General features: G+C 48.6%; 1 protein-coding gene and 1 pseudogene across 1 annotated transcript in view; one reads left to right on the top strand and one right to left on the bottom strand.

Moving 5' to 3' along the window:
- The window catches only part of RAB11FIP3 (RAB11 family interacting protein 3), an 82,861-nt gene that overhangs the window by 48,459 nt on the left and 13,987 nt on the right, over nt 1–20,415 (bottom strand). The window lies entirely within an intron of this gene.
- On the top strand, nt 18,853–20,253 carry LOC115504103 (annotated as a pseudogene).

Below are 20,415 nucleotides of genomic sequence, written 5' to 3'. Positions count from 1 at the left end.
ACAGGTCATAGGAGTCACATCTCTTAAGCATTAAACGAAAGAAAAGAAAAGAATAGTAGTGAATTTTCCATGTCTGGGAGAGGCAGTAGGAGTATAACCCAAACTTTTCAGCACTACGTTGGTTTCCTTACTGAACAGTATTTCTTACAGGAATCTTACTGATCACACAGTAATTATGTCAGATACAATGACCCTTAGAAAATCTAAGTACCAGAGATGGGTTAAGAATTCATATGATCTCACGGTTTGGGAGTTCAAGTCCTACGTTGGGCTTCATGCTGAGCATGGAGCCTACTTAAGATTCTCTCTCCCTCTCCCTCTGCCCCTCCCTCCAACTCTCAAAATAACTTGGAAAAAAAAAAAGAATTCACGTGATGCAGTAAGACAGACCCCTCAGGGGGTACCTGGGTGGCTCACTAAGTTGAACACACGACTTCGGCTCAGGTCATGATCTCTCAGTTCGTGGGTTCGAGCCCCACATCGGGCTCTGTGCCAACAGCTCAGGGACTGGAGCCTGCTTTGGATTCTGTCTCCCTCTCTGTCTGCCCCTCCCCTGCTCACACTCTGTCTCTCTCTGAAAAATAAATAAAAATAAAAATTTAAAGACAGACCCATTCTCAAGGCTTATTGCTCTAAACAACTGGGGAAGAAACTACAAATTCTACTTAGTAAGAAACATGGTGCTTTTTGCTGCATTTGGATAAGAGTGAATATGCATCTCCTGTCTGTCCACAATTTCATGTGCCTCTGCTGACTGACTCATCAAGGCAGGCAGTCAGGGGTGAAATACCAAAAGCCCTCCAAGTCCCAGTTTGACAAGGAATGTAATATTAAAAATTTTATAAGGAATTCTTTCTAAATCCTGTGAAACCTAATTCCACCTTTCTAAATTTTATGTATTTATTTTTCTGACTTCAATAAATTGTTAACTATCTTCAGATTTTTAATAAATGTATATATCTTTTTAAAAAATAAAGACAGACCCATGAGAAGAGTTGTGGACAGATGCACAGAGCAGGCACAAGCAGACAGTGCCCATACACAGTAACACTGTTCCCTGTTCCCCTCCAGCACAGAAAACAACTTCTACTGATAGATTCAGGTATGCCACACGCAGCCAAATCACTAGTAAAAATTCTTTCTGTAACATCCCCCTGAAAATAAGTTTCAAATCCCACAAGGACCAGGAATCAATGAGTCATTTATTCTAGCTTAAACTCCGAAGAAGCTAAAACTCTTGATATCGGTAATCATGAAGAGTACAGATATGCACTTGAGTAGGGGGATTTTGCTGGTTGGTTCATTTTACTGGAGATAACTGAAGGAATCTTAGAAGTGTAAAGATGCTTGATAAATCATTACAGTGACACACTTAATACAATAAAAGCTGAAAAAGCTGTGTGCTCAACCAGAGTGGGCACTGGTTTGAGTTCTTAGACCAGAAAAATAAATAAATAAGAAGAAATGTCACAACTTTGTTCACAGAGCCTTTGAAAGCGAGGCATAAATAACAGATGATTCCAGCTTCCTTCTCTTCCTCCTTGTCTAGAGAACCAACAAAATGAGAGAGAGCTTCCCATATATTACACTCCCTAAGCCTACAGGACAGTGTCACATCAGGGCTCTGGGATCTTGGATGCAGAGCACCACAGAGGACTTTTTAACCCTAGTAGGTCTGCTTTGCACCAACTATTATATCAAGTAACTTTTTCAGGGATCATGCTTGGCAATTTATACTTGAAGACCCTGTTCACAGATTTCTCCAGGTGAGAAGGAACACTTACTTTTTAAAAAAAATCAGCCAGGTGTGTGAACATAAGATAAAGACGTGCTGTCGCCCTAATACCTAAATCACTTTGGAATTACTGTGTCCGGCTGGGGAAAAATGAAGTCATTTCAGTAAATCGAATGTCTAATTTGGGGCAACTTAAAAGGCAACGTAGGTTTACTTCTAAACTTAAATTTGAAATTAAGACAGTTTGAATACGATAAATTTTCCAACACTGAAATGTGCTCATTTGGAGCTCAGTTTTTCTTTTTCTTTATTTTTTAAAAGATTTTATTTATTTTTTTAAGATTTTACTCTTAAGTAATCTCCACACCCAGCGGGGGTGAGGCTCACACTTTCCAGGCTCCACTGACTAAACCAGCCAGGAGCCCTGGAGCCCAGTTTTTCTGCTTGAAGTAAAAGAACACCTTCCTAGATCTGTGATGATGGGCATATTAATCATCCCTAGTTTCATGGGGGAAGGCTTAGAAAATTCTACAATAAAGGCATCATGTTGGTCTTACATGTTAAAGGTCATTCTATATGTCCCCCAAGAGGCGTGTATCACATTCAGGAATCCCTGTCTTTCAGAAATAGGTGCCAAAAGGTCACCAGCCGTGCCCCTCATCAACAGGAGCTTGCCCGCACCCAGCTGTAGCCATGACTGGCTCACTCCTCCTGACATGCTTTGGGTCAGGGGCGTGGGTTGTCTCCAGCACCCAGAAGCTGCCTTCCCCTTACATCTGTCCTCACTGGGATTTTGGCAGATCGCAACTCTCCTAACAAGTTCACCATCCACTCTGAAGCTTTCCCTGGTGTGGGAGGGGAGGCGAGGCAGGGAGGCCGGCAGGAGGCCCAGGTCTGGGGCAGACTCCCAATGCTCAGGGGCGCGCCAGTTCTGACTCTGTGTTATTTCTGTTAATAGCTTTATGGAGACACAGTTCACATACCATACAATTCACACGTTTACAGAGCACAGCTCAGTGTCTTCTAGTATATTCACAGAGCTATCTCCGTGTTATTTTAAAGACAATAAAATCTCAAAATGTACATGAGAATACTCCAAAAACAGTCAAGTGCATACATTCAAGTTTTATGCAAACATACTGAGGAAATAACACAGACTTCATAAAAATAACTAAAGAACACATACATTTGACTTGTACATAACCACATTAATCAGAGGAAAGAGCAAGGCATTTCTGCATTTCAGGTCTGTCGTCAGGAGAGTCAGGGGGACCAGAGAAATGGAAGGAAGTAGCTCTTGCTAGGACTCTCCTGGCCCTGAGGCCCCCTCCAAGGGGCTGGGAAAAGGTCCCCTCCATGGCTCTTCACTGGAAAGCTACCCAAGTTCAGATCACAGAACACTGCTCCAGCCTCCAACCGACCCCCTCACCTCGCTGCACTCAACAGAGAACCCAGACATCCTTCAACTCATGGCCCAACAGAGACCCGAGAGAAAGTTCAGTTATCAAATACCGGCACACGGTGCAAAACGTTACAGCACAGTAAGGCCTGGAACACGCTCGCCCACCCCCACCCTGCTCCCTGAAGCCCTTCTTTCTATCTGCTGTCTAACTTTGGGTAGTTTGGGAGGGATCATTGCCTCCATATCTAATTAATATGCTTCTGGTGCTATTTCTTGGCTTTTCAAAATTTACATGCTGTGTTTTGGCCTCCTATGGAAAAATATGAGAATTCAGTGTCCCCGCTTCCGAGCTTGCCTAGGTCTTCTGCCGTGTTTACGTCACTGACTACATAAATATTTTTTGCTGTTGATCATTTAAACTACAGGACCACCTTTCTTGTACACTTTTTCCATACTTAAGAATTCTCTTGCTTTTTGTTGCCTTTACTTTCTGCATCCCTATTGCTCTAACCCTCCACAGGACTGCACACCCCTTCAAACCCTCCCCACCATGACCTAACCCCTAGGTGTTTCCCACGATGCCCCCAGGAGCCTCCTGTGCATCCTCCTGTCTCGGGGCCCCCTCCTCTCAGAGAAACGGATGTAGCTCCTGAGACGGGGTGTACAGCATGCACCTGGGACCCTTCTTGCCTGCAACACCTTGCACTCTTCCCTCCACGAGACAGGTGCCCATGCACAGAGCTGCAGGTGGGAAATCCAGCTCCCTGGTGCCGGAGGGGTCAGTGCCCCGCTTCCGCTCACTCCTGCAGGTGCCACAGTGCCTGCCACCATCCAGTCCTAATGCCCTGCGTGAGGTCTGTTTTAGTCTCTGGAAGCTGTGGAGAACCTCTGTATCGGCAGGAATTGCCTGTTTGCTGGGGGTACTTCCTCACTGTTCTGACCACAGGAAGAGCCCTTTCAAACAGAGACACAGTCCTCGGGCTCTGTAAGCCTTCCTGAGGGAGCCTCCGATAGCATCTCTAGCCTCCTCCCTGGCACATCTGTCAGGTGCTATGCCTCGTTAATCATGTACTTTCCTTATCTTTTCTCTCTTATTCTCTATCTTTTAAAGAACTTTCCAGGGTGGGGGCTTGGCTGGCTCAGTTCGAAGAACATCTGACTCTTGATTTCAGGATCATGTGTTCGAGCCCCACAATGGGTGCAAAGATTACTTAAACAAAAAGCTGAGGAAAAAAAAGTAACTTTCTGGAATATATTCTTTTTTTTTTTAATGTTTATTTTTGAGAAAGGGAGGGGGGAGTGAGGGGGGGAGAGAGAGAGAGGGAGGGAGGGGGGGAGGGGGGGGGGGGGGAGGGGGGGGGGGGGGGAGGGAGAGAGAGAGAGAGAGAGAGAGAGAGAGAGAGAGAGAGGGAGAGAGAGAGAGAGAGAAAGAACATGAGTGGGGGAGGGGCAGAGAGAGAAGGAGATACAGAATCCAAAGCAGGCTCCAGGCTCTAAGCTGTCAGCACAGAGCCAGATGCGGGGCTCGAATTCACTAACCGCAAGATCATGACCAGAGTTGAAGACAGATGGTTAACCGACTGAGGCACCCTGGCGCCCCTCTGGATTTATTCTTGACTTGACCTTCTAACCTTTCAACTGGATGCTTTTATTTCATTTTTAATTTCTGAGGATATGTTTTAGTTCTCTTAATGCGATGTCTTCTTTAACCGGATATAAATCAAGTTTTATTTTCCAAGTTTTCTTCTGCTCTCTGCATTGACTCTCTTCCCTTCAAGCGCCTTCTACTCTTCCTTCTTTTTTGTTTTTGGTTATGATCTCTCCCTTTCTCGTTGGAGTCTTTCGTCAATTATCTGAGATCCTCAATAGTGTAAAAGTTAGTAAGTAGCCACTTTATAGTTAAAAGTGACCACTTAAAAGTTGATTAAAAGCTTAATGTGGTCTGCATGGTGGGCTCACTGACAACAGGCCTTCCAGCAGGTACTCCTGGCAGCAACCTGGCTCCTGTGTTGTTGGCTGCTCCGGGACTGGACACTTTGGAGGCAGGACCCTGGGAGGGCGTGTCAACATGATGGGAGAGCTGTGCGTGGCCAATGTGGTGAGCCAATCTCTCTGCGCACACATTAATTGTGGCAGAGAGTGGGCTGCAAAGCAGTGAGCTATCGTGGTGTGTGAGAGGGCCAGGCGCAGGTGGCTGGACATGAGGGGAGCCACTAGGACTTAAGGCTGTTGCCTGCCTGCAACCAGCAAGAAAACAGGGATCTCAGCCCCACAACCGCAAGGGGAACTGAATTCTGCCAACCACCTAATGAGTGTGGAGGAAACTCTGAGCTCCAGGTAGAAAAAGGCCAGGAGAGACCCTGGACAGAAGAGATGTGGGAGTGTCCCTGGCAGAGGGCACAGCCAGTGCAAAGGGCCTGAGTAAAGAGGTGTGCCTGTGGTATGTAGGGACTCTCCAGGAGGCCGGGTGGCTGGAGCAGAACAGGTGAGGGGGTTGGCAGTAGGAAGTGAAAGCCCTAAGCACAGGCATTACATGATTAGGCTTAAGAGTGTTTGGTTGCCTGCTGAGAACCGGCTGGAGGGTGGGCTGGTGGCAGTGACAGCATGAGGAGTGCTCCCCCACACACAGAGACATGGTGGTTCACATCAGGGAGTTAGCAGAGGAGACCTGAGACATGGGGGGATTCTGGATGTGTTCTGATGTGTGGCCAACAGGTTTCCTGATGGACCAGATGTGAAAGAGGGATGGCCTGCATCCCCAGAGGGTGGGACTGCTGTTAACAGAGATGGTGGCACTCGAACCTTCGGCCACTGCGTTTGAGAGGCCTATCTGATATCCGAGTGTGAGCCCGGAGTTCAGGAGCAGGCTGGACTAGAGGCATGAAGTCGGGGGCTTGAGGGCACACAGGACACCTTTAAAGTGAGTCCGGAGTGAGTGCAGAGGTAGGGGTGGGAGGCCGTGGGCCTGGGCCCTTGGTCCCTGGTGAGGATGGAGCACCCAGGCCAGTGAGAGGACGAACCGAGTGCCAGGCGGAGGCGGAGGAACAATGGGCCGCGCGGGCCCCGTGCGTGAGGGCGAGAAGCACAGGCGGGCTGTAACAGCAAGGGTGTCGTCATGAGGCAGAGCCTGTGCGGACAGCCCTGTGGCCTTCCACACACCTAATTTAGAACCAGGGTGGTTCTGTCGACAGCCTCACTTTCTGAACGTTTTTAATGCCTACTGCTACTTTATTTTCAGAAAGGCTATGACAGTATTCTTTTAGACGTGTGTTTTTGGTTTTTTTTAATTGTGGTAAAGTGTACATAATCGAAGTTTCCCGCCTTAAGCGTTTCTAGGAGCACAGTTCAGTGGCAGGAGGCACATCCCCGCTGTTTGGGACCATGACCGCCGCCCATCCGCACAGCTCTCCCACGGCCCCAAACGGAAGCTCTGTGCCCACCCCTCCCCTGCCCCTGGGGACCACCGTCTCCTTCTGTCCCCAGGGGCACCCGCACTGTCTTCCCGTGACAGGCGTTATGTCACTGACCACGGCGTCCTCGAGGTCCATCCGCGTCCGAGCGCGTGTCGGAATCTCCTCCCCTTTAAGGTACAGGACTAGTCTGCTGCGTGGACAGACCACATTCTACCCATCCGCCGATGGGCCCATGAGCTCCTCCCGCCTTTTGGCTGCTGTGAATAGTGCTGCAGTGAGCGTGGGTGTGGAAATATTTAAACCGTACAAGCAGTGTAATTACAACACAGTGGTATTAAGCTACCTGGGTAAATACTATCACACGACTTCTCCAAGTCGTCTCCTTTACATCCTCTTTACATCTTCTACGTGTAAAACGGTAGTGGTCTCTGCCCACTTCCAATCCTCCCTCCACAGCTATTTGAAGTGCTCTGAATTGAGACCTCTCTGCTGAGACTGGCTGTTTCCCTTTCTTGGGAAACCGCTTCCTACTGCTCCTGTAACAAATTACCACAAGCTCTGTAACTTAAAACAACAGAAACTTATTCTCCTACAGTTCTGAAGTCTGAAATGAGGACAGAACTGACCTCAGTGGCAGTGCTGAGGTGGCAGTGCTGACTCCTTCTGGGCGCTCCAGGGGCAGCCCGTTCCCCCATTCCCTGGTCCCCCAGCCGCCGGCCTTCCATCGCTTGTGGCGGGAAACTCCAGTCTCAGCTTCAGTCACCACATCACCACCTCCTCTTCTGCACTCAAATCCCCCTCTGCCTCCCTCTCAGAAGGGCCCTTGCAATCACACGTAGGGGCCATCAAGAAAACCCCATCTCAAGACCTTTAATTTATATATTTTTTACGTTTATTTATTTTGAGAGAGAACATCCCAAGCAGGCTCTGCACTGCCAGCACAGAGCCCAAGGTGGGGTTCAAACTCACAAACTGAGATCATGACCTGAGCCGAAACCAAGAGTCAGATACTTAACCGACTGAGCTGCCCAGGTGCCCTAAGACCCTTAAATACAACAGCCAAGTCCCTTTTGTCATATAAGGTTGCATTCACGGGTTCTAGGAAGTGGAACCTGCAACTTTTGGGGGGGCCATTATTAGCCTACCACACCCACCTTACTTTTTTTTTAAATAACCGTTTTATTGAGCTACGACTTCCATCCTGTTTTTTTTTTTTTTAATGTTTATTTATTTTTGAGACAGAGAGACAGAGCATGAACAGGGGAGGGTCAGAGAAAGAGGGAGACACAGAATCTGAAACAGGCTCCAGGCTCTGAGCTGTCAGCACAGAGCCCGACGCGGGGCTTGAACTCATGGACCGCAAGACCATGACCTGAGCCAAAGTCGGACGCTTAACCGACTGAGCCACCCAGGCGCCCATCCTACTGTTTTAAATCAAGTAACTCTATTTAGAACAAACTCAACATATCTAATGCTGGCTTTAAACCTTTAATGTCACCCCTTTCTGCGGGCCGCTCACGTGCTCAAATTGTTCACATTAATCAGTGGTTTTGAGCACAATTCTCAAAGAACTTCTACAGTAAGATACATGTAGGATTTTAGTTCAGGCTTTGATGAACGTCAGTCATGTTAACTTTAACTTGATGTCATCAATGTGTACCTTTTCTTCGAGCTAAACTTCAGGTGGAGAATTTTATTTTTCTAAACATGTTTCTGAGAATATAATGGAATAAGTGGAAAAAAGATTCATTCTATAAAATAACCTTTAGAAACATATCTGTTGTGTTACTAAATCCTGTTGCATTTTATAGATACAGTGCATCTAAAACAACGAGAAAAAACCTGGGGTTTCAGTCACTTTGCTCACTGCTACACCCCGCAGGTGAGAGTAGCCTCTGGCCCACAACAGGTGCTCAATGAACATTCACTCAGGGAAAAGAGGGATCCATCACCACGACGAGAAGCTGGAAGCAACAGCAGGAAGCTGGTCAAGAGACTCATCGGTTTATCACTACGGCGGGACTGACTGTGGCCATAAGAACATCTGCTTCTCCTGGAATGGGCGGCTGTCCAGAGTCAACTTTCATGTTTCCCTTTTATGGGGACAGACCCCCACCTCCCCATTGGGGAACCCAAAGCCCTCCTGGGCCCCCACGCTCTGCCTCAAGGGAAGGCCTGTCTCTCCTCTGGAAGAAAAGGGACCCCAGAGCCGCCCGGCAGGACAGCCTGCCTAAGATGCCAATCACAAAAGCGCAGACTCATAATGGTACCTCCCCGCCCAGAGACAGAGGCGGTGCTGAATGCCTGCAGTAGGGCCCAGCACAGTTGTCACAACTATAATCAGGACATGGCACAAACACTTGCTCTGTGTCCTGGGAAGGTACACACAACCACAGAAAAGAATTGGGAAGACACACACACATCTCAGGGCTCTCTAGCAGGCAGGGGAACACGCCTGGGAACATGGCAGAGCCTCTCAAGGGAACGTGCCTATTTTACTAGGTAAGAACAGACACAGCTACGTAGGTATGTGAGACAGATAAGACTCACTACCGTACAGTACCTAACGACGCCCCAACTCAGACCCCCGTGAGTGTGCCGGGCGTTTACAACCCGACGTGTTGGATGAAATGGGTGAGGCCTAGAATCCACATTCTGCTCTGCATCTCCCTCGGGTCTTCCGGCAGAGCGTTTCTCCCTGCGGGAGACCCAGTACGGGGGGTCCACAGTGTAGCCACCTGACTGGGGATGACGCCTCTCAGATCTCATTCTCAACACCGGACCAGATGAGAGCGATTCCTGTGTAGCTTGGGGGTGGTTTGTGTTTTAGTTTTTTTGAGATTCGGTTTAAACCTAGAAGTGACAGTTCCTAGATTGGAACAGTGTCTAGGATCCAAAGTTGAGAGGACTGAAACATTCCAGAAATTCTAAAATGCTCAGCATGAAATCTTGGAGCCTCAGACCACCACTGCCAAATAAAGTGAACTGTAGAACCGACCTCAAGTCTAAGGGATAGTTTGAGTAATTATCAAGAGATCATTCAACAGTGGAGAAAACGTTTAAGTCCATACAAAAAGAACATTCTTTGAGTTCTCATTGTGTTCAACATCATGGTATTTTTTTCAGCCTTCATCTTCTGCACACGGCTCTTTAAAAGCAGATTGTTAAACCAAAACAAAGTCACTATTTATTGCTTATTTAATGATATAGATCAATGGCCTATTTCTGAAACTTATAAAATAACACAATAGAAAAGAACTCTACGGGAACTTGTAACATTTTTTAGATTTTTCTCCCTCAGATTTTAGAGCGTGCCTGAGCTGATCCCCCAATCACAGGTGAAGGAATGGAGGCTGAAGGCCAGTCAGCAGCACAGGATGACACAGAAATACTTGTTCATTAACACTTTAGAGGAACATCAAATACCGTCACAAGAAACATGCAAATTGAAGCAGTCAGAGGTCATCGTTTCTCCTGTATCACACTGGCAGTACATTCCTAGAGGGCAATTTGGTCACAAAAAATAAATCCTTAAAATCTATACTGTTCCCCCAGCAATTCCATTTTTAAGACTTTAACCTAAGGAAATAATAAAGATTGTGCTGGAAGATTCAGCTACACGAAAGCCTATAATGTTGAAAAGTGAAAATATAACATACCAAAGACAGAGAATTAATCAAATTCCAGCACCGTTCATATGATGGAAAACTACCCACTAAAATCATGTTGTGGAAGTAGATATATGTTCACGAGATGCTGACAATATACTGATTTAGAGGTTAAAACTATAAGTTAATTATGACTCTGGTTTTGCCCATCAGTCATATAAATAATAATTTAAGAGTCTAGAAGTTTAAAGATTCACAGTGCTAAGTTTTTGTTTTCTCATTTATCTGCACGTTTTTATTTAAACGAACATTATTTGCCTTTTTTTTTTTCTTTTCAAGTTTCTTGTTACTGCTTTAAAGGCAGTAACAACCGGGGCACCTGGGTGGCTCAGTCGGTCAAGCATCCGACTTTGGCTCAAGTAGCGATCTCACAGTTTGTGGGTTCAAGCCCTGCATGAGGCTCTGTGCTGACAGCTCAGAGCCTGGAGCCTGCTTCTGATTCTGTGTCTCCCTCTCTCTCTGCCCCTCCCCTGCTCGTGCTCTGTCTCTCTCTCTCAAAAATAAACATTAAAAAAAAATTTTAAGGCAATATGAACCAATGAGAACAGGTTCTTGATTCACCATCACAAATGCTAAGATTCCTCCTGCTAGAAAGTTCTTTGGTAAAAGAGAAAGCCAAATGCTCTCTAGGTGCTGATTAAGCCTCACTAACTGGTACGTCTGGTGAAATGCATAAGGCAGGTTCCTTGAAGGGGGTTCTTAAAAATGAAATCACTAAGAAGAAAGTGTCTAGGACTTTGTGGCCTTTCCTCAGCAGCCAGAGTGAACCACACTGAGAAGGAAGAACTCTCACAAAAGGGCTTTTTGTTTCCCACAGCAAAAAAATCCAGCCTTGTTTCTCCAGGGTTCTAGTAAAGTAAACCAGCACACCCCATGCTGGAATGACAGGGCACTGTGTAAACAAGTAGGGGGAGGGCAGCAAGGAGTGGGGGGGGGGGGGGCCAGACACTTGCACAGGTCACACTCTGAACCACACCCAACAAGAGAGACCGTCCACCTGTCCCGTTCTCCAGAGAGCCACCCAGCGAAGCAGGCTCTGGCCCACAGGGGGTCACTCACAGGCACTGCCCTTGACACCCAAGCACAGACGCAAAACACCTTCTGATCACACCTCTGTGCCTTCTAGCAGCTCAGCAAAAAAAAAAAAAAAAAAAAAGGCTCAGCTCTGCTCTGATCCAGAAGCAGAAATCCATGAAAGCATCCAAACGCCTCCAGTGTGACCAGGCTGAGTGGAAGGGATAGCAGCTCCTGAGCACAGCCCCGGACAGCCTTCTGGAGAATTATCAAAGGCTCCAGAATGAAAGGGGAAAAAATTTCTTTAATTCACAGCCTGTGCACCACACCAATCCTGTCCCCCTAGTTTCTCCCCCTTCACACCAACTGGGCCTGAGCCAGACAGGGGACAGGGCCCTGCAGGGCACCCTCCACAGAGATAGCTCTCACCAACTATCTTTCCGGCCTCCTCAGAGCTGTTCATCAATCAAGCCTCCAGGTCTGAGGTTACAGTCCTCACCCACAACACAGTGTTCAATAAGACCCACACAAGAGAGGCACCCACACCCGCTCCAAGTTCAAGTGCTCCCGCCTGCTCCGGGAGGCCGGCTTTTCCGTCACTGCTACATATTTCTCAGCCTCGCAGAGGGGAGGTTCCACCGCACTCCTCCTGCTCCTGCCCCCAGAGAGTAGGACTGAAACTGTGGCACAGCTGGGCCCCTTAGTCTGTAGCTCCTTGGTCAATTCTGTGTGCGGCCACAACTCCAGAGGGGACACTGCAGCACTGCCTGGGGACGCGCTAGGGCTGCAGACTCTCCAGCCCCAGCCAGGCCTTGCTGACAAGGGATGGGGATGCAGAGGGAGGGGGGCAGGCCCAGTCCCGGATGACTCTGGGGGATGAGACAGGGGAGAGGGCTAAAAAGGAGCCAAAGATCCTTTTCACATTTGTAACTTCCATTTGTTTACATTTGTAACTTCCATCACCATCCCCAAAGCCCCCCCAAGACACAGACTAGAGAGGGTATCGACCCACTTCAAACAGAAGCGTCACACAGGGGGCTCCAACTGCAGACTGTGAACTGGAACCCAGGTTCTCCGTTCTCTAAGCACACAAGTCAGAACTACACGCCTGATCACCAATCACTCAAAGAACGTGTCACTACATGGTAGGAAGAGGAATGGGGCCTGCGTGGGGGGAGCCCGGGGTGCGCCTGCTCAACAGCAAGACGACAGCAGGACGACAGCGCGGCTCAGGGCAGAGCACTCCAGCCTGGCTGCTGCGCCAGTCCTGGCTCACGTTAGGGTTCATGTACACGAAACCAATTCGCGGCAGAAACCAAGCAATGTCAGCTATGAGGGAGTATTTCATTACTATTTCAGGTATTCTGTCACTTGCCTACATGAGGGCCTGTAAACTAACGAGCAGCACTTTACGGGGGGCTGGGGGGATACGCAGAGAGAGAGATTCATCCCAAGTGAGAGAACACTCCCACTGCCAACAGAAACTGGGGAAGATTTCATGTCCTGTGGTGTACATTTCTGGAACCTTTGTTTTTTTTTAATAATGGACAAATGAGTATGACGTTAGCTATGAGGAATATCAACCCAAGTTGTCCCCATCCATTCTTTTTTTAATGTTTTTTTTTTTAATTTTTTTTTAATGTTTATTTTTGAGACAGAGACAGAGCATGAACGGGGGAGGGTCAGAGAGAGAGGGAGACACAGAATCTGAAGCAGGCTCCAGGCTCTGAGCTGTCAGCACAGAGCCCGACGCGGGGCTCGAACTCACAGACCGTGAGATCATGACCTGAGCCGAAATTGGACGTTTAACCGACTGAGCCACCCAGGTGCCCCTTTAATGTTTATTAGAGAGAGAGAGAGAGAGAGAGAGAGAGAGAGAGCGCGAGCGAGCAGGGGAGGGGCAGAGAGAGAGAGGGAGACACAGCACTGAGCCTGACACGGGGCTTGAACTCACAAACCCACAAGATCATGGCCTGAGCTGAAGTCAGACACTTAACTGACTGAGTCACCCAGGTGCCCCTGTCTTCCTCCATTCTAAAGGAGGCTGGATGAGGAAGAAGGTGGGTGGGTGTGGATAGAGCGCCTGTTCTCACCTTTTTATGCCCTGCCTCACCTCACAGTCCCCAGCTGTGCCATCAAGGACACAAGGGAGCCTCCCTCCCCATCAACAGACTTCTCCTGATGTGGCTGGTCTCAGGCTCTGACATGTCCAGAGGCAGCACACCACCTTTTCAGAAGGCAGTCTTTCTTGACATAAAAGATAAAAAAAAGTCTCAGGGTACTTGGTGGCTCAGTCGGTTAAGTGTCCGACTTCGGCTCAGGTCACGATCTCAAGTTCATGAGTTTCAGCCGCACGTTGGGCTCTCTACTGTCAGAGCAGAGCCCGCTTTGGATCTTCTGTTCCCTTCTCTCTCTACCCCTCCCCTGCTTGTGTCCCCCACCCCTCTCAAAAATAAACAATTTTTAAAAAGATAAAAGCGTCTGGGGAGCCTGGGTTGGCTCACTCGGTTGAGTTTCCAATTCTCGATTTCGGCTCAAGTCGTGATCTCACAGTTCATGGGTTTGAGCCCCGTGTTAGGCTCTGCACTTACAGCACGGAGCCTGCTTGGGATTCTCTCTCTCCCTCTTTCTGTTCCCCTCCCTTGCTCAAGCTCACTCTCTCTCTCAAAAATAAATACTAAATAAAAAGACTGTGATAATAATACAAAAAAGATTAAAAAGTCTCACTGTGTCTTCTGAAAGTCTCTGTCAGGAAGGCACATGTCTGACCTCAGAGGCAACAGGGTAGGAGTCTGGGGGCAAGGCAAGGTGCTCTCTTCCAGCAGAAAACATTCTTCGGGAAATTAAGATTGCCACCCAGGCCTACAGAGAACAGGAAGGAGGAGGACACTGCCTTGGTCCCCCTCGCCTGGTAAGCAGCTTCACCACCCCCCCCAATGGCATCCACCTCAAGCGTTTTAAGCCACTTAGTCTTCAACACAATGAAAAGAAACACAGAAACTTGTGGTCCAAAAACATTCTAAGCACTTTCCCATTTTGGAAACTATCTACAAGTTCACCAGGTCATGTAATATATAATCTACTAATAACATAATATAAAAATGTATAACACATAGCCAAGTAAATACACCATGTTTTTACAGCATGCCTATTTTTAGGAAATGAAATACTGAAAATGCTACTCACACCTACAGAAACAGGAACACAAGATTCCTAAGAGGTAGGATAAATACTTTTCACACAAAAATTAAATAGAAATCAACAAAAGGGGGAAAAAAATAAGGAGTGATCTGTTCAAAGGGTCCTAAATAACCAGACATTGCAAAAACAAACACACAAAAACCACAGACAAGAAATAGAGCCTCCCTTTGTTTTTTTTAATGTTTATTTTCAAAAGAGAGAGAGAGAGAAAGCACACAAGCGAGCGAGCATAGGGGGAGCAGAAAGAGGGGAACAGAGGATCTGAAGTGGACTCCTGCTGAAAGCAGACAGCATGATGTGGGGCTCAAACTCACAAACCATTAGATCATGACCTGAGCCGAAGTCAGACACTTAACTGACTGAGCCACCCAGGTGCCCCAAATCTCCTTTTAAAAGTTAGAAAGTACTGGGGCACCTGGGTGACTCAGTGGATTGAGCACCTGACTTCAGTTCAGGTCAAGATCTCGAAGTTCAAGAGTTCGAGCCCTGCATCTGTCCCTCTCTCTCTCTCCACCCCTCTCCCACGTGCACCCTTGCGTTCTCTCTCTAAAATAAATAAAACATTAAAAGAAAAAGAAAAGTATTTACTCTCCCTACCCCAATTCAAACAGCCCCCAAACCATTAACTCCTAGGAGGCAGGAAATGTGTTTCCTAATTTCTTTTGGCAACTCCCATAAAAAGCCAGCCCAGAGCTTAGTACACAGTGGGCAATCAGCAACACCGACACATGGTGTCAGTAACCCTAAGCCACCCCAGGGCCTAGTTCTGGAGTCACAAGCCACAAATACACATGCAGTGTTTTAAAGTTCCCCTAGGATGTCCAAAAGGAAATTAAAGTCCAGAGAATACGGCTTTGCACACAGTGAGCCCTTGATCAGGCAGACTTCTTTAAAGAGCACTCCCCAAGGGGTGCCTGCCTGGCTCGAGCAGAAGAGTGAGCAACTCTTGATCTCGGGGTTGTGAGTTCAAACCCCACATTGGGTGTAGAGATTGCTAAAAACTAATAATAATAAAGAAACCTTAAAAAAAAGTGTGTGTACACACACACACACACACACACACAGACACACACACACATATAATAAACTAACATCACTCCCCAAATGTCAGGAAGGGTTTAAGTACTATACCTGCCTGGTTCATTGCTCACAACCACCTGTGAATCAGGTTCCCCTATGGTCCTCATTTAAATTTTTTTTTAAACGTTTATTTATTTTTGAGACAGGGAGAGACAGAGCATGAACAGGGGAGGGTCAGAGAGAGGGAGACACAGAATCCGAAGCAGGCTCCAGGCTCTGAGCTGTCAGCACAGAGCCCGACGCGGGGCTAGAACTCACGGACCGCGAGATCATGACCTGAGCTGAAGTCGGCCGCTCAACTGACTGAGCCATCCAGGCGTCCCGGGTCCTCATTTAGAGAGAGGCCTACAGCAGCTGAGCAACATGGGAGGGCCCCCTTGCCTATCTTAAAATAATTACCGCCCCCTGTCCCTCAGCCTTCCTTCCCCCTGTCATTCCCTGCATACCCTATACCTCCTGCTGGACCCTGTCGATGGTGTTTTCCCAAGGTGTCCAGCGGGGTCTATGGATGGCACCAGTGGTCACTGCCGGCTGGTTTCCAACACCACTCTCCACTTCTCCCTTGCCGACAGACTTCAATCCTTCTTTAATTCATCTGACTCAGTAATAAACAGCCAGGAGCACTGCTCCATGCCAGGCCTGCCAGGCACCTTCGTGGCACGTGGGTGGGAATGGAGACAGAGATGACAGATAGGAGAATAAGTAAAATATGGACTCTGTAGACAACACTAAGCTAGGGAGTACAGTAAAATGGGGAAAGGGGAAGTGGCAGTGTTGGAGGCAAGGGGGGGAGGGGTCCCAGCAGGGAAGGCTGACTGTAGCCAGGTCAAGAGAGCAAAGCTGACCGGTCTAACCACTGATGCCCACACTCCTCACACTCAAGGTGAATGCTGCAACCCTGACAGCTCTCTTGGCAATGTTGCTACTGCTACAGGCCCAGGGACAGCACTTGGGGAGGCACTGTTCAAGCCAACTGCAATGCCTCCAATCCCCCGACCCCCATGCAGTGCAGGGACCTGGCTGGAAAGCACCTGTGAACTGGCATGGCCAATGAAGGGGTGGGGGGCCGGTGGACCCAGGAAACCGCAGGGGAGTTTCTTAAACAGAGACAGAGGGACGGGGTCCTCTTCCTACCTCGGGACACTGGCGGCTGCAGCCACGACCATGAAGAGAGTGGCCAGCATGCTGAGTAGAATAGGCAGGGTCGGATCTGAACGATGTTGTCAGGAGTCACGTACCTATAGCTCGTCCTGTGTGAGGGGACTGTGCTGGGGTCCCGACTGCTCTCCCCCATCCACTCCTGTCCTCTCCTAACTGGGCCCTCCCTCTCTAAACAATAGATCCTATCACCTACCCCTCTCTCAGAGACTACAGGCCCGAATTCCCCAGCAGGTGCCGAGGTCCCTGCCTCTCCACCCCTCCGGCTCTGTGCCCCCTTTCCTCCCACACAGGCCTCTCCCCACTGCACCTACACCTGGGACCCTCCTTCCTCTGCCACCCTTTGCTTCACTAATTCTACTCAGCTTCAGAACGTCAGCTTAAGAGTTACCTCAAAAAAAAGAAAAAGAAAAAAAAGAAAGGGACTCCCCTGAGGGAAACTCCTAACTAGGTCGGGCTCCCTGTTACACAACCTTAAACAATCTCTGCTTTTCTTGCACAGCACCTGGCGGTGCTGGCAGTTACCGAAAGGACACGAAGCATGCTGCTCTGGTGTGTCATCTGTCCCCAGCACCTATGACACTGGCTGGCACGAGGAAGATACTCAGTGAACACCACCATGCACATCTGCGGAGTGAAACAAAGCCCAGATCTGACTCTAAGGCCCCAACGACACCACCGTGCTTCCCTGAACGTACGCGACATCCCGCTGAGGGTGGGCAAAGACCTCACATAACTGGACACAGGAGTGCCACTGCCAGCGTGGCATCGGCCACAGCACCTTACTCCTCAAAGAACAGCCCCCACACACTCCACTCCCTAGCACGTCAAGTGTGACCACTTGGGGCCACGCTGGCCCCTGCAAACCGAACAGGGGGAGGAGACGCAGGCAGCAGGCAGCTTCTCAACTCACAGTTTCAGGGACTTCACTCATTCATTCGTTTTATTTATTTATGTATTTATTTGAGAGACAGAGACAGAGACAGAGAGAGAAGGAGGGAATGTGTAGGGAAGGGACGGGGTGGGGCAGGGGGAAATCCCAAGCAGGCTCCACACTGTCAGCAGCTCAGAGCCCGACACGGGGCTCAAACCCATGGACCTCACAACCATGACCTGAGCCGAAATCAAGAGTCAGATCCCTAACCGCCTAACCGACTTGAGTCCCCCAGGGGACCCTCAGGGACTACATTTTATACCAGTAACAGGAAACTTTTGCTGAATCAGACGAGGGATTTCCCACGACACAGCCAAGGACGTTCTGCCTCCTTCCTCTACTATGCCACAGAAAAGCTCTAAAATGCTAAGAAAGCCTTACTACACTTCTTCCAAATATCTCCAATTCCAAAGCCCAAGACAATAACCTCAATCTTCCCAGCACAAAAATTAGGTCTTGCTAGAAGCTGTGACAACTAATCTGTATAGCTGGAGGCATACAGGCATTACTCCTGGTGGAGAAAAACAAACAATAAATACCTAGTACATCCATGTAATGGAATATTCTAGAGTTACAAAAACCTCATTTCATGCATGTGGACTTTGTCAAAATGTGAAAACTTACACACACACAAAATGCAAGATAAGGAAACCCAAACCAAACCATTTGTTGGCACAGATTTCCCACAGACGATAATCAGGGGAGAAGGGACAAGGGCAGCAGTCTGTGTCCCGGCACTGTCCCCTAGCTGTGGGACACTAGTAAGTCCTGCTCCACCCACAACACGGACAATGGTGAGGGCAGGGAGACAAGCACTGAGCCAGTTTTGACAGGCGCACGTGCAGGATGTCGAGGAGAGAAAGGACCTTCAACAGAGTTCAACGGAATGAATACCCGGGTTTCTCTCCACTCCCTCCTGGAAGTCCTCTGGAAAAACACTGCTCCAGAGGAGAGACGCTGACCTTCTGGAAGATGCACGGGGATGGATAAGTGGGCACTCACTTAGAGCAAAGAACACAGTAACATAATGGCCACAGAGAGGATGCCAGATGACCAAGCAAAGTGCAGGAAGTAGAAAGGGCATCACGTGTCGTACCTGACAAGAAAAGCCTGGGTGAATGTCTGACATGGAACCTCAGGCAGGATACGGACTCAGGACAGACGAGCAGAGGTGCTCCAAAAGTAGAACACCAGGCTGGAGGTGAGGAGACAAGCCCCAGCATGAGAAGAGGGGCCAGGACACAACAATGGAAGTCCAAGAGTTCATGCTGACTGGTGAGATCCCCAGCAGACAGGCTAGCAAGAACTATTGATGTGTACATGGAAAACAGAACATGTGAAAATGTAAACTAATGGGGTGCCTGAGTGGCTCAGTCGGTTAAGTGTCTGACTCTTGGTTTCATCTCAGGTCATGATCTTGAGGTTCGTGGGATAGAGCTCCACATCAGGCTGTGGGCAGACAGTGTGGAACCTGCTTGGGATTTTCTCTCTCTCTCTCTCTCTCTCTCTCTCTCTCTCTCTCTCTCTCTCTCTCTCTTTCTCTGCCCCTCCCCTGGTCATGCTCACTCTCTGTCTCTCTCAAAATAAAAACCCATTAAAAAACAATGTAAAGTGATTCCAGGAGAAGCTGAAGTTTGCATTAGGCAGGAAATGTATTCCTGGCACACCACATGGGACAGTTGTGGAAAATATCTGCAATTAAAACAAACACAAAAGGTCTATTTAATCCGCATTAGGATTCACTACACTGAAGAACAGAGGAGACGGAAGGGAAATATGCAGGTGTACCTTCCCCAAGAGAAACACAACAGCAACTATCTAAACCTGGGGGACAGAACCCGAGAAGGAAACAGCCGGGAGTCCAGGATCAGGAAAGGCAAGGAGACCACAGCTACCTCCTGTTGTACAGCGTGCAGTACACCATTTGACTTTTCAAACTACACATGATAAAAATTAACATTAAACTGAAATATAACATTAAAACAAGTACCAGAAACGAGCACAGCAAGCAGAAGTTACAGAGCAGCAAAGGTGGACCAAGGTGCACGTGGACTTCCCTCTCCGAGTCCTGGCTTCACCTCTGCTTTTCTACCAAACAGAAAGCAGTGAGGGCAGAGGGCAGCCCTGAGGCCTCCTGAGGGGGCAGCAGAGTGGGCCCCAAGTAAACATTTGTGAAATTAATGTCGGAGTAAATACAGAGTGAGGAAGAGTGATGTTCAAATAGAACTGGGTCTTTAAAGAGATGCAAACTCTCTCCTTCACCTCTTCCATTGGCAGCGAAGGTGGAGGGTGCAGACGTGGCCAAGATTAAGGTGTGAGACCTTCGAGGCAAGAAGGGGGCGGAGGAGGTGCTTAGGCAGGCAGCCGAAGACTTAAAGGTGGAGCCGTCCCAGCCTCACGTGGCCAAACTGACAGGCGGCGCGGCCTCCAAGCTCTCCAAGATCCGGGTTGTTAGCAAATCCATCACCTGCATTCTCACCATCATCAACCAGACTCAGAAGGAGAACCTCAGGAAATTCTACACGGGTAAGAAGTACGAACCCCTGATCTGCGGCGCAAGAAGACACAAGCAAAACCCGAAGACCAAGCAGCAGCAGCAGCGGACAGAGCAGCTGCAGCTGCTGCAGCAGTACTTGGACAAGGCCTGAGCGCTGGCTTCAAGAGAACACGGGGGCGCCTGGGTGGCTCAGTCGGTTGAGCAACCGACTTCGGCTCAGGTCATGATCTCATGGTCTGTGAGCTCGAGCCCCGCGTCAGGCTCTGTGCTGACAGCTCGGAGCCTGGAGCCTGCTTCGGATTCTGTGTCTCCC

This window comes from Lynx canadensis, chromosome E3, assembly GCF_007474595.2.
Source record: "Lynx canadensis isolate LIC74 chromosome E3, mLynCan4.pri.v2, whole genome shotgun sequence".
Lineage (NCBI taxonomy): Eukaryota > Metazoa > Chordata > Mammalia > Carnivora > Felidae > Lynx > Lynx canadensis.
Note: the sequence above shows the minus strand (reverse complement) of the source record. Positions and strands in the feature narration are given on the sequence as shown.